Source organism: Schistocerca nitens, chromosome 11 (assembly GCF_023898315.1).
Source record: "Schistocerca nitens isolate TAMUIC-IGC-003100 chromosome 11, iqSchNite1.1, whole genome shotgun sequence".
NCBI classification, from domain to species: Eukaryota; Metazoa; Arthropoda; class Insecta; order Orthoptera; family Acrididae; genus Schistocerca; species Schistocerca nitens.
Window position 1 is genome coordinate 193,781,066 of NC_064624.1, and position 15,454 is coordinate 193,796,519.

A 15,454-nucleotide genomic window follows, 5' to 3' on the forward strand; every position below is an offset into this window, starting at 1 on the left:
TGTCAATAAATCTATTGAAAGAAATCATACATTACATTGCAGCACCATTAACATATTCTATAAACCTGTGTCTCATAGAAGGGTTTTTTCCTGATCCTCTCAAACTATCCAAGGTAACTCCAGTCTTTAAGAAGTGTGTCAAATCAGATCCTGCAAACTACAGACCAATTTCACTAATTCCAGTACTAGGAAAAGTCTTTGAAGGCATAATATATAAGCAGATGTATGAGTACCTAGAACTAAATGGTATGTTAAGTGCATCACAGTTTGGTTACAGAAAAGGAAGGTCAGCTATACATGCCATAGAGCTCTTAGTCAGAGACATTCTAGCAGCATTTGAGGACCATGCGTACGCACAGGTAACCTTATGTGATCTGAGCAAAGCTTTTGACTGTGTTGACCACTCACTTCTGCTCTCTAAACTTGAGTACTATGGAATATGTGATAAAAGTTTAAAACTCATCAAATCATACCTCAATAAAAGGAACCAGGTGGTGAGTTCAGGAAGTCATCTGTCAAACATACTCGAGGTTCAACATGGAGTGCCACAGGGATCTAAATTGGGACCACTTCTTTTCCTTGTACACATAAATGACTTACCAGGAAATATAGATGTAAAGACATATATGTATGCAGATGACACAACTTTTCTATCTGTAAACCATGTACTTGATAACCTTGTAAGTGATATGAAATTGGCAAAAGAAAATGCAACATCATGGTTTAATGCCAATGGTCTGCTATTAAATGAGGAAAAGACCCAGAATATGTGGTTCAGTCTATCAAAGACTACTAAAATAGAAAAACAAAAGGCAAAGTTTTTAGGTATTGTACTTGACAACAGTCTAACATGGAACTCTCATGTTGATCACATAGTGGTTAGGTTGTCAAGAGTTATATATTTGTTGAAGAGATTGATGTGTTGTGTGACATTTGAGTACGTAAGGACAGCGTACTTTGCCTTTTTTCAATCTGTTTTAAGGTATGGGTTAATACTCTGGGGAAACAGCAGAAAAATAAATGAAATTATGGTGATCCAGAAGAAAGCAATCAGAGTAATGGCTAAGGTAGATAACAGAACACATTGTAAACCATTGTTCACTAAATATAGAATTTTAACAGTAATTAATTTATATATTCTTGACAGTGTTAACTACATACTTGCTGAACTACCTAATTTAAGTGTATCAGATGAAAGACATGGCTACTATACAAGAACGTGTACTTCTCTGCTGTTGCCACAAAATAGATTAGCTAAAACTAACAATAGTCATAAGTATATGGCAATTAAAATATATAACAAATTGTCTAAAAATGGGTCAATCAAGACTGACAAATTATTTAAAGACAATGTTCATAACTTCTTGTTAACTAATCCATTCTATTCATTAGAAGAATTTTTAGAAATGCCCAATATCAACTTAAATATGTAAAAATTTATTTTGTAAAATTAATAGGTTAAGTCAACTGACGAAGTCTATTGCATGTAACAATGCTGAATGACTAATAAAGAATCTGAATCTGAATCTGCTCCAGTTATTTTCGTTTGAAATAAGTTCTGTGATTGAATATAAAGGGGTTTGTGATAGCAGTTGTTTGATTGCCTGTTTAAACTTATCCTTAAATTTGGCATTAGTGATGTGTGCCATGTAACCACTGCTTCTCTCATATTGAGTTGTGTTTTGCTGTGGAATTCTTAATTTCTTGCTGTTTCTGTTTTGTAAACATAACTAACTTAGGTACAAGATTCCACACTGCTCATGGTCTTCATCTGAATCAACTCAGAAAGAAGCATGTGAGTAATGAAATCATATAAGTAGCCAATGAGTTAGGCATAGCAAAAATCGATAGCTCTGAGTCAATACCACTTAGATTTAGGGAAGACTCTTTTTTAGAGGTAGCAAAGAAGGACCGAGAGTAACAGGTTTGCCCAGATTCACACTGGACGACCAGATTAAAGATACGGGTAATATAATAAATGTCGGTAACACTAGAAAGAAATATAGCAGTAATGACGATTGCCCCCATAAAAAAAATTACTCACCAGCTTTGTCTCTCAAGATAGGTTAGCTCAATATTGAAAGTATAAGAGGAAAACAAGTAATTTTAAACGAATTTGCAAATGAGAACTTATTTGATGCGTTATGCCAAAGTGAGCACTGGTGTAAAGCAAATGAAATATCTTTTCATGTACTAAATGTTTTCCTCTTAGCAAATAGCTTTAGCACAGAGCAGTATATTCATGGGGGTGTATCAGTTTACATTAAGAAAGAATTAATAAATCGTACTAATGAACTAGATCTATGATTTCTGTGCGGTGAGATACATTTTGAAGCCACAGGTGTTTATCTGGATCATTTAAAAATTGCTGTTGTATCTCTTTATAGATCACCAGACGGAAGTCTACTAATATTTTTAGAAAAACTTGAGATTTTACTACATTTCTTTCGTAGTCCTCACTAGAAGAAATATAGTATAGTGATTGATGGTGACATCAACGCTGAATTTGATGTAAACAAAGACGTGCACACTGTAAATGAATTTAAAAACCTGTTAGGACAATTCAACTTCATTTTTACGAACTGCAAACCCACAAGACAGTCTGCTTGTCTCGACAAAATACTTGTATGCTCCTCGGTATCCTGGAGGACATCATCCAAGTGTCCGGACCGTTCGCTGGGTAGTTACTTTATTTAAGGAAACAGGAAGTGTTCAGCCAAATGTGAAACGTCAACCACTACCTGCAACAAATGATGAAGCGGCTAATCGGCACATCAGTAGCAGACAAATTGCGCGAGAAACGGGAATCTCAAAAACGTCAATGTCGAGAATGGTACATCAACATTGATTACATCTGTACCATATTTCTATGCACCAGGAATTGCATGGCGACGACTTTGAACGTTGTGTACAGTTCTGTCACTGGGCTCAAGAGAAATTGTGGGATGATGACAGATTTTTTGCACGCGTTCTATTTAGCGACGATGCGTGATTCACTAATAGCGGTAACGTAAACCGGCATAATATGCACTGTTGGGGAACGGAAAATCCACGATGGCTGCGACAAGTGGAACATGAGCGACCTTGGCGGGTTAATGTACGGTGCGGCATTATGGGAGGAAGCATAATTGGCCACCATTTTATCGATAGCAATCTAAATGGTGCAATGTATGCTAATTTCCTACATAATGTTGTACCGATGTTACTACAAGATGTTTCACTGCATGACAGAATGGCGATGTACTTCCAACATGATGGATGTCCGGCACATAGCTCGCGTGCGGTTGAAGGGGTATTGAATTGCATATTTCGTGACAGGTGGATTGGTCGTCGAAGCACCATTCCGTGGCCCGCACGTTCACTGGATCTGACGTCCCCAGATTTCTTTCTGTGGGGAAGGTTGAAGAATATTTGCTATCGTGATCCACCGACAATGCCTGCGAGATGCGTCAGCGCATTGTCAATGCATGTGCGAACATTATGGAAGGCGAACTACTCGCAGTTGAGAGGAATGTCGTTACACGTATTGCCAAATGCATTGAGGTTGATGGACATCATTTTGAGCATTTATTGCATTAATGTGGTATTTATAGGTAATCACGCTGTAACAGCATGCGTTGTCAGAAATGATAAGTTCAGAAAGGTACATGTACGACATTGGAACAACCGAAAGAAAATGTTCAAAAGTACCTACATTCCGTATTTTAATTTAAAGAACCTACCTGTTACGAACTGTTTGTCTAAAATTGTGAGCCATATGTTTGTGACTATTACAGCGCCATCTATCACAAAGCGAAAAAAGTGGTCCAACTAAAACATTCATATTTCTTTATGTACTACACGAATATGTAATAAAAATGGGGGTTCCTTTTTAAAAAAACTCAGTTGATAACCGTTTGACCTATGGCAGCGCCATCTAGCGGGCCAACCATAGCGCCATCTGGTTTTCCCTTTCAAGCCAGACGAGTTTCGTTCTTTGTAGTTTTTTCGATTGACACTTATTTCGTGAGATATTTGGCCCGGTCTCTATCAATAGTCCATCCTGTATAATTACACTATAGCTTGCAACGTATTGAGGTCGTTGCTAAGGTGTTGTTCGCGGTCAAATAGAAATACACAATCTGCAGGCTTCGGTAGCCAGCACCTGTATTTATGCTGAACCGTGCGTTTTTCGCAGCTACCGCTGAGGACATCATCAGATTCCTCATCATCGTCCTTCAGAATGTTCATCCTTTTCAGTGCCCCCACACCCTCCAATAGATCTCCCTCGCCGCCCGTTCCATTTTCCACCTAAAAATGTACGCCACCTACTCCAACAACCAGGCCCATTTCACCTTTTCCCATCTTGACACCCTCGTCTAAATCTCTGTCATGGCGCGACAGCACCGTATCCTTTTCAACAACATCCACTCCCTTCCCACCAACAAGAACCTCTTCCTGCACACCCTTGCCACCCACCGCGTGGATGCCTTCCTCCTCAATGAAACCTTCCTCCAACCGCACCACACCGTCCACACTTCACCCTACCTCCTCCACTGCTCCAATAATCCCCTCCCGAATGCACATGGTGGAGTTGCCATTGGTCACCACCACCAGATCCCAGTTCGGCTCCAACCTCTCTTTCCCGACCGCACTGAACACCTGATCCTCAGTTTCTTTTTCCCCGGCCTTACCATCTATGTACGCCCTCACGCCTGATTCCCTTCGACTTCCTCTCCCACATTGACCGTACCTTCTCCTCCTACGTGATCGCCGCTGACCTCAACATCCATAGTCGTTCCGCTGCCCAGTTACGGCTGTGGCATCGGTTCCTCTCCTCACTTCAAGGTGACCTCATCCCCATGCCCCAGCACACCCGTCCCAAATCCAACTACACTCCCGATGTTATCCTCTCCTCCCCCAACCTCCTTGGCCGCATAACGGTGGATGTCCTGGAGCCTACTGATAGCGACCATCTCCCTGTCCTCCTCACCATTTCAGATGGTTGTCGCCCCCGCCCCGACCCTTGTATTGACCCTCCCCCTAAGTACGTCCGTGACTATTCCCGTGCCAACTGGAATGCCTACCGGGATACCCTCTCCACCCAGGTCGATAGCCACCCCTTCACCTACCACCACCCTGACGATGTAACCCATGCCGCTTCCTTTCTCCAGCAGACCTTGTCTGAGGCCGTGGAGGCTCACGTCCCTACTGTCGCCATCCACCCCCACTGTCCTACATTACCCCCACAGGCCGTCCTCCTCCTTCGTGAATCCTGCCGTCTCTACCGTGCCTTCCTACGTACGCGTGACCCGGACACACTAGACGCCACCGGCAACTCCAGTGACACACCCTTAGTAAGGCCAATCACTTTCCCTCCTTCCTCTCCGATGTATTTTCCATCCCTGATGATCCCCAGTTCGATTACTCCCTATTCCCCGATGTCCGAGATCGAACTGACACCTCTGCCCCTCCCCTCGCACCTGGTTTCCAGTACTGGGACAACATTGCACACACGGAACACAATGCCCCTATCACTACACAGGATCTCATTGATACACTCCGCACAAAATGCAACACCGCTCCTGGTCATGATCGTGTCACCTACCGTCACCTTCGTGAAGCTCCTTTCTTCTCCACCCTGGCCAGGCTCTACAATGTAGTCCTGTCCACCGGTTACTACCCCGACCTGTGGAAAACCTCCCATATCCTGATGTTCCTTAAACCTGACAAACCGACATCCGCCGTCTCCTCCTACCGCCCCATCAGCCTTACCTCTGTCTTCAGCAAGGTCCTGGAATCTATCCTCACCCGTCGCATCCACCAGCATCTCCGCCAGAACCGCCTCCTTCCCGTTACCCAGTGAGGCTTTCGGCTGTCCTTCTCTTCCGACGACCTTCTCCTTCACCTCACTCGTCTCCTTTCCAACAAGCTTAATTCCCATCGCTCCGCAATCTTCCTCTCCCTGGACCTCGAACGAGCTTATGACCGCGTATGGCATTCCGGTCTCCTCAAGCTCCATACCTACGCCCTTCCCATTAACTATGTACGCCTGATCGGCTCCTTTCTCTCCTACCGTCCTTCCTATGTCATCATCCATAACACAGATTCTTACACCTTTTTCCCCTCCGCCGGTGTGTCCCAAGGCTCCGTCCTCTCCCACCTTCTGTACCTTTTGTATACGGCGGATATGCCGCCGCCGTCACCCCCCATCCACCTTCTCACAGTTTGCCAATGACACCGCCTTCATTGCCCTTGCCCCCACCCTGCAGCGCTCCCAACACCTTCTCCAATCCCATCTTGACCGGTTCACCACTTGGTGCAACCAGTGGTTGCTCAAGGTCAATCCCTCAAAAACACAGACGATCATTGTAGGCAAGACAACCCATCCGCCTCCTTGATTTCCATCTCACCATATATGGCCGTCCTATCGCCCTCACTCCAACCCTTAAGTACCTTGACATCACCCTCGACCGTCGCCTATCCTGGACTCCCCATCTCTGGACAATCCAAGCCAAGACACGCTCCCGACTCCGTCTCCTCAAGCTCCTTTCCGGCCGTATGTGGGGTCTGGACCCCTCCACCATCCTCCACACCTATAAATCCCTCATCCGCCCTATCCTTTGTTACACCCATCCAGCCTGGATCTCCATCCCCCCTACCTTTTATAAATCCCTCCAAATCCATGAACGCCATGCTCTCCGCCTCGCCTATCGCATCCATCTGCCCTCCCCCACACAGATCCTGTATGATCTCATCCCCTTCCCCCACCTCCTCCTTTTCCTTGAAAGGATACAGATCCTGTACACCTCCAGCACACTCGATCCTCCTCATCCGCTTGTCTCACCCATCCTCTCCCACCCCCACCCGCTGCCGCGCCTGTATTCCCACATCCCACCCGCTCTCCATCTCTGCACCCTCCTCACCCTCTCCCTCTCCCAAGGTGGCTTCCGCCAGCTCCCCCTCCCTGATGATGACCTCCTCCCCTCCATCTACCCCTCCTATCAACTTTGATCCTCCCCTCCCCCACTTCCTGTGTCTTTCCTTTAGGCACCCTCCCTCCCTTCTCTATCCTTTTCCTCTGTCCCCTCCCTCCACCCCTCTTCCCCCGGGCTTCCCCTCCCCCTTCCTCCCTTCCCCCTATCACCCCTGCCCGTGGCATCTGCTCTCCCTACTCCCTCTCCCATCCCCCCTCCTCCTCTCTTGGCAGGTCCCCGGACTCGTACACGGTTAGTGAACATTCACGTGCCGGAGATCAACGCCTCGTGTTCTGTGTGTGCCGTCGTTTTGTGCTTAAGTGGTTCAGTGTTATTCGTTTTGTGCACCTACATTCACGCGTGACAATTTTCGTCTATGTATGTGTCGAAGTGTCTGAACAAATTTTATCTTGGACTCTACACCCGTGAACGATTCCATGTATTTTAAGAAATGTTTGTCTCCGTTTATATGTCCACCGTATTTTTTTCTCTAAATGTCTTCATTTGTATCTTTTGTGTTTCTCTGAGGCCCAAGAGCGGCGTAGTATGCTGCTGCTGTCCTGCCTGTACACAGGTTTCAAAATAACAATAAGGAAAAAAAAAAAAAAGAGAACGCAAAATGTTGGTTAAGAGTTTCTTTATTCAGGTAATATTTGGAATTGCACGGAGCAACAGTTCCGTGCCGGTGAAGTAGATGCCAACAATGGGTTGTAGTACTATCTGTAATACATAATTCTGACCACGTATGATTAATCTGCTGCTTGCATAGTCGCATCCCATCTCCGTTACGGCAGTAATTATGTCTGCTGGTCTGCTCTGGAGTCTGGCGCATTTGTGTATATCCCTGTCTTCTCCTGTAATTCCCAACAAGCATCTCCACAAGAACGGTATTTGAAGACCACCGGCATATCTCGTCGCTAGAAGTCAAAACTGGTAATACTTGCCTTTTGAACGAATCGGAAACTTAGTTTTGGAAAGCCTATATCGAGTTTAGAGTAAAGCAGGCCAGGTTACTTTTACTTTTCTGTTTATTTTTCTTCTCTGTACAACTTGCAACTTTATCCATTTGCTCCTTGCGTGATAGTTTAACTTTTTGTATCGAGTTTCAAGCATACTTTCAAACTTTCTGTTTTAGGTTCTTACCTCGACTGCCCTCCACGTGCATGTGGATTAGATGTAAACACAATGCTGTCAGCCAAAGCAGGGTGCTTCACGTAAAAATACTTCCTGCGTTTCGTCTCACCCTGTGGAACTCGCGGATTAAGACGAAAAGTGTTGGTTAAATGCCATGAATATATGCTTTCATACCAACTGGTTCGGGATTAGTCTTCCCTCGCTCCAGTATTGAAATCACAAATTTTTCCCTGTCAGTTGTGCTCAGTTTTGGAAATCCAGGCAAGCAGAACACGGCAGGTGGTGTAATGGCGGAGATTATAACCCAGCCAGCTGCACGTAGTGTAGAGGAGTAACGCGAGAGTGCAGTACCTGCCCGCATTGCAGAGTACCCGGAGTCGCGTAGTACGCACTGCCACCAACAGATGGCATGCGCGAGCTGCAAAGCGTACAGCTTTGTATAGGGAATGTACGGTCAACTTGCAAGTGGCACTGAACTCCTGGGGATATATTGACTTCTGCAGCATGATTAGCCGTGTATATTTAAGAAGTGCACTCTGCCGTCTAATGCACTGCTAAAACTGATCTGTGGCATGTTAGATATTTAGCAATAAACTTTAGCAAAATGAGTCGAAAAGCATTTGTTGTGGCGAGCATGAAACAGATTTTCCCTGCAATTCTTTATTAATAGCGAAACCAGATTTCGCAGTTCTTGTTGCGGTATCGAGTTTGAAAGCCTGTAACGTAATTAGCATTAATTTAGTCCTATCCAACAGTCAGCAGGAGACAAGGAAACCAATATCATTCCACAGGTGCAAGGAAAATGCTATCTTTAATTTTAAGCTCTATATCGACTTCTTGTTCCTGCTACTTGGTACTATGAAAATACGAACAATGTATCTTTTTCTTTAATATGAAGTGAAGCATTGGATTCAAATATATATGCAAGGTTCCTTAGTAAATAGCACTGATAAACGTTCCTATACGATTACGCATGCCTTTTATTTTTGTCAGATCTATCCCGTAAAATGTTGCGTGCAAATTGTTCTATGACATTAGAAGAATGATTATGAAAAGAAAAGAAAAAAACTGTGTTCAAACAAAACTAGGCCTACGATCAGAAGGAGCATGTAGGAAACAGTAACAATTGTACTAGCCTTAACACAATTCATTTTACCAACCAGGTTGCAATTGTAATAATAGTCTCCTGGTAACAATGATTACTGAATAGTAGGTCATAGGACCGATATTTGCACAGCGCATAATTTTTTTTTTACTTTTTGTACATTATATTGTGTGGAACAAACTACAATTTATTATTATGAACATCCTAAATATAAGTTAAAACCATACTGTACAGTCAATGAGGTCAAATTTTTTACCAGTCATGATGACTTTGTACGGCACCACTCACTATTTCTCATTTAGTATGCTAACAGTGGAAGCTTTATCTCTTTAAGATTTCTATTTTGTAGTTAAATTACCATAGAACCAAACTGTTAGCTCTTCTGACTTTTTTGCTATTCGAATGGATTGGAAACTAAGTAACCGAAATGTAGAAAGACAAAAGGGCAGAAATGAATAAATTTAACTGAATGGTTAAGTCAAGTTCCTGCAACCTTTCCCATTGTGACTAATATCAACCCCAAAACAAGAAAATGTATAAGGACTTATGATGCAGTGGTGAGATATTGAGATTAAAATAACAGGCCTGGAGGGGCTCCTGATAGTAGGAGCATGAAATTAGCTGAATTAGCAGAAACATGCTCACAATCACAGGAAACGTACAACCAATAACAGAACATGGTTCTGGGTTTGCTGATGGATTTGCTAACCAAATTTAAATTAATTTTTGAATATGGCTTTCAAATAAATAATTGACATTACACTGTATGATGGTAAAACATATGCTGGAAAAGTCACTGCAGCAGATATATAAGGCGTTTTTTAAATAAGTTGCATTTCTAGGACCAAGAAAGGAATAAAGAAATAGGTTTTGGCCAGAAAGCTAAAATGGAGTTTTGTACTGTAAAGACAGTGTATTAACAGAAAAGATAAATCTCACCCAATATCTGTAAACAGAAAGGGGATTGGTGCATTATAGCAGTTTTTTTTTTGGGATTGGGTTTAAGGGCGCTCAACTACTGAGGTCATTAGCGCCCAGTCACAGTTGTTAGAGCACAAGGGATCTAGTAAAACTCAAGGGGGACACCAGAAAGACCTGACAAAGATGCAGATAAAATAAGTAAAAAGGTTAGATGTCTTTGGACAAGCCAGTCAAAGTTATAAAACGCAGAACACGAGCAGCTGCTCGAGCGTCATCAGCTAAAATATCCGGTAAGGTAGACGGCAGGGACAGGACAACACGAAATTGACTAAAACGGGGACACGACAATAAAACATGATGCACTGTTAAGGCCTGTCCACAAGGGCACTGCGGGGCTGGGTCACCAGAGAGCAGGTAGCGGTGGCTAAACCGGCAATGCCCAATTCTCAACCTGGTCAGAAGGACCTCCTCGCGCCGAGATGGTCGGGAGGATGTTGTCCAAGGAGTTGGGAGCGGTTTTACTGCCCGGAGCTTGTTTCCTTGGAGGGATGACCAAGCATCCCACCACAACGACACAAGCCTCTTACATACATCCCCCCGAACGTCCGATGACGGGACACAATGGGAGGCTGGCCGAGGCAGGAGGACTGCAGCCTTGGCTGCAGCATCCGCAGCCTCATTCCCAGGCACTCCTACATGTCCGGGAACCCACAGAAAGCTGACAGAACCACCATTATCAGCGAAAGAATGGAGGGACTGCTGTATCCGTTGAATCAAGGGATGGACCGGATAGGGAGCTCCAAGGCTCTGAAGAGCACTGAGTGAGTCAGAGCAGAGTACATACGATGAATGGCGGTGGCGGCGGGCATACTGAACGGCCTGATGGAGAGCAAAAAGCTCGGCCGTAAAGCTGGAACATCGGTCGAGGAGCCGGTATTTGAAGGTGGCGGCCCCGACGACAAAGGCACAGCCGACACCATCGTCAGTTTTGGAGCCATCGGTGTAAATAAAGGTGTGTCCGGCAAGTCGAGCACGAAGTTCGACAAACCGTGAGCAATACACTACAGCCGGAGTACCCTCCTTCGGGAGTGAGCTGAGGTCGAGATAAAGATGAACCGGAGCCTGGAGCCAAGGTGGTGTCGGGCTCTCACCCTCTCTAAAGGTGGTAGGGAGGGCAAAATCCAATTGTCGAAGCAAGCGACGGAAGCGGACTCCGGGGGGGCAGCAGGGCAGACACATACAACCCGTACTGACGATCGAGAGAATCGGCGAAGAAGGAGTGGTAAGAGGGGTGGTCGGGCATAGACAACAGCTGGCAGGCATACCGACACAGCAGTACGTCGCGCCGGTAGGTCAACGGTAACTCGGCAGCTTCAGCATAAAGACTCTCGACAGGACTAGTGTAGAAGGCTCCGGTCGCAAGACGTAACCCCCGATGGTGGATGGAGTTGAGCCGGCGTAAGAGGGATGGCCGAGCGGACGAGTAGACGAAGCTCCCATAATCCAGCTTCGATCGGACTATGGACCGATACAAGCGAAGCAGGACAGTGCGATCCGCTCCCCAAGATGAACCACTAAGAACTCTGAGGACATTAAGGGAACGTGTACAACGTACCGCCAAATAAGTGACATGTGGAGACCAACACAGTTTCCTGTCCAACGTGAGCCCTAGAAACTTAGTTGTGTCCACGAATGGGAGAACTACGGGACCGAGATGTAAGGATGGCGGAAGGAACGCTTTATATCGCCAAAAGTTAATACAAACCGTCTTCTCTTCAGAGAACCGGAAGCCATTTGCCACGCTCCATGAGTATAGGCTGTCGAGACAACGCTGAAGGCAGCGCTCCAGGAGGCATGTTCTCTGGGCACTGCAGTAGATCGCGAAGTCATCGACAAAGAGAGAGCCTGAGACATTAGGTGGAATGCAATCCATAATTGGATTGATCATGATGGCAAAAAGGGCTACGCTCAAGACGGAGCCCTGAGGCACTCCGTTCTCCTGGAGGAAGACGTCGGACAATACGGAACCCACACGTACCCTAAACGTTCGATCCGTTAAAAAGGAATCAATAAAAAGGGGCAGGCGACCGCGTAGGCCCCACCTGTGCATGGTGCGGAGGATACCTCCCCTCCAACAGGTATCATAAGCCTTTTCCAAGTCGAAGAACACGGCTACCGTTTGGCGCCTTCGCAAAAAGTTGTTCATGATGAATGTCGACAAGGTCACAAGGTGGTCAACAGCGGAGCGGCGGCGACGAAAGCCGCATTGGACATTAGTAAGTAGTCGTCGAGATTCAAGAATCCAGACTAACCGAGCATTAACCATGCGCTCCATCACCTTACAGACACAGCTTGTAAGAGAAATGGGGCGGTAACTAGAAGGAAGGTGTCTATCCTTCCCGGGTTTGGGTATAGGAACAACAACGGCGTCACGCCAACGCATGGGGACTTTACCTTCGGTCCAGACGCGATTGTAGGTACGAAGAAGGAAGCTTTTGCCCGCCGGAGAAAGGTGTGCCAGCATCTGAACGTGAATGGCATCTGGCCCCGGAGCAGAGGACCGGGACAGTGCAAGCGCACGTTCGAGTTCCCGCATAGTAAAGGGGGCATTATAAGTTTCCAGATTCAGCGAGTGGAAGGAAGGTCGCCGAGCCTCTTCTGCCTCTTTCCTGGGAAGGAAGGCAGGATGGTAATGGGCGGAGCTGGAAACCTCCGCGAAAAAGCGGCCAAAGGCGTTGGAGACAGCCACAGGATCAACAAGGACCTCATTACCTGAGGTCAGGCCAGGTACCGAGGAGTGGGCCTTAATGCCCGACAGCCGGCGCAGGCTACCCCAAACGACGGAAGAGGGAGTAAAACTGTTGAAGGAGCTGGTGAAAGAGGCCCAACAAGCTTTTTTGCTGTCTTTGATGACTCGACGGCATTGCGCTCGGAGTCGTTTGTATTCAATACAATTCGCCAACGTAGGATGGCAGCGAAAGGTGCGTAAAGCACGTCGCCGAGCACGGATAGCGTCCTACAAGCCTCGTTCCACCAGGGGACGGAAACGCGACGTGAAGAAGAAGTTGTACGAGGAATGGAACGTTCGGCAGCATTGATGATAACGGCCGTGAGGTATTCGACCTGACTGTCACAACTAGGAAAATCGTGGTCCGGAAAGGTCGCCAGGGAGGAGTAAAGTCCCCAGTCAGCTTTCAGTATGTTCCAGCTCGAAGGACGTGGGGCTGGGGTGTGGTGCAGGGGACGAACGACACAGGGGAAGTGGTCACTCGAATAGGTGTCAGAAAGGACATACCACTCGAACCGACGGGCAAGAGTGGTAGAACAGATCGAGAGGTCCAAGTGGGAGTAGGTATGAGTAGAGTCCGAGAGGAAAGTCGGGGCGCCGGTATTTGAGGCAGACAAGATTGAGATGGTTGAAGACATCCGCCAAGAGTGAGCCTCTTTGACAGGATGCAGGAGAGCCCCAAAGGGGATGATGGGCATTGAAGTCGCCAAACAATAAGAACGGCGGGGGGAGCTGAACGATCAGGTGCATCATGTTAGCCCGACTAACAACAGATGACGGTGGAGTGTAGATGGTACAAACTGAAAAAGTAAAAGCAGAAAGAGTAATGCGGACAGCTATTGCTTGGAGTGGGGTGATCAATGGGATAGGATGGTAATAGACATCGTCCCGAACGAGCAACATAACCCCACCATGAGCTGGGATACCGTCCACAGGGGTGAGGTCATACCGCTCCGAGGTATAGTGGGTAAAGGCAATACGGTCAGTCGGGTGCAACTTGGTTTCCTGGAGACCAAGGACGAGCGGACAGTGCAGGCGGAGGAGCAGTTGTAATTCCTCCCGATTAGATCGAATACCTCTTATGTTCCAGTGTAACAAGGCCATCGCTAGTCAAAAAAGAGGGGGAACGAGACGGGGGAAGAGCTGGTCACCTCGACGGCCGCGGAGGGCCAGGTTTCGAGGGAACAACGCTACAACCGGCGGGAGGCGGATCCTGTTCCATCGAGTCGTCGCCAGCTGCGGCCGCTGTCCCGGGTTGTGTAGTTTGGGCAGCATCATTTGCCGGCGAGGGGCCAGCTGAGCGCCTGGCAGCAGAGCGTCCCGGCGAAACTGAGGACGGCCGGGAGCGGCGACTTACGGATGTAGCGTCAGACGAAACGCGCCGGGGTGGAGAGGGGGATAGAGATTTCTTCTTGGAGGCCTTCTTGGAAGGCCGAGGAGGCACAGGGATGGTGGGCTGGACCCGAAGAAGGTCCTCACGCGCGGGGTCCGTTTTGGAACGCCGGACCTCAGAAGCTGGGGTCCGGGACGTTTCCCCGATGGACGCCTGAGAAGAGGAACGCTTCTCAGGTGGCGTGGGGGGAGGAGGAGGAGGAAGGGTGGCCCCTGGGGCAGAGGGGGTGGGGGCCACGGGGGAGGAGGATTTGGAAGGGAGGGATTTGGGAGGCGGAGGCGGAGCCCCCTGATGGGCGGAGGAGGCGTAGGGGGGACAGGATAGGGGTGAGGATACCGCGGAAGGAGTGGACACAACTGAGGCAAAAGAAGTAGTCAATGGCACGGGATGGAGACGGTCATACTTCTTCTTGGCCTCAGTATAGGAGAGCCGATCCAAAGTTTTGATTTCTTGTATCTTCTTCTCCTTCTGATAGGCAGGGCAGTCTGAGGATCTAGGCGAGTGGACGCCAGGACAATTAATGCACCGAGGTGGTGGGGTGCATGTATGTTCCTCACGAAGAGGGCGGCCACAATCGCCACAAAGGGGCTCAGCCTCACACCGTGACGACATGTGCCCAAAACGCAAACACCTAAAACATCGCATAGGAGGCGGGACGTAGGGTCGCACGTCACACCGGTAGCACATCACCTTTACCTTCTCCGGGAGAACGTCCCCCTCAAAGGCGAGGATAAAGGCCCCAGTGTCAATGCGACGGTCTTTGGGGCCGCGCTGGACTCGCCGGACGAAATGCACGCCTCGGCGCTCCAGGTTGGCCCTGAGCTCCTCATCAGATTGTAGCAGGAGGTCACGATGAAAAATCACCCCCTGCTTCCTATTTAGTGCCAGATGTGGGACAATGGATACTGGGATGTCCCCTAGGCGGTCGCACGCCTGGAGCGCCGCCGACTGTGTGGCGGAGGTGGTCTTGATAAGAACGGACCCTGAACGCATCTTGCTGAGAGCCTCGATTTCCCCAAAGACGTCCTCAATGTGCTGAACAAAAAACATCGGCTTGGAGGTGGCGAATGTCCCCCCATCGGTTCGAGAACAGACCAAATAGCGGGGGAAGTACTTCGCCCCAAGCCGGCGGGCCTGTCCCTCCTCCCATGGAGTGG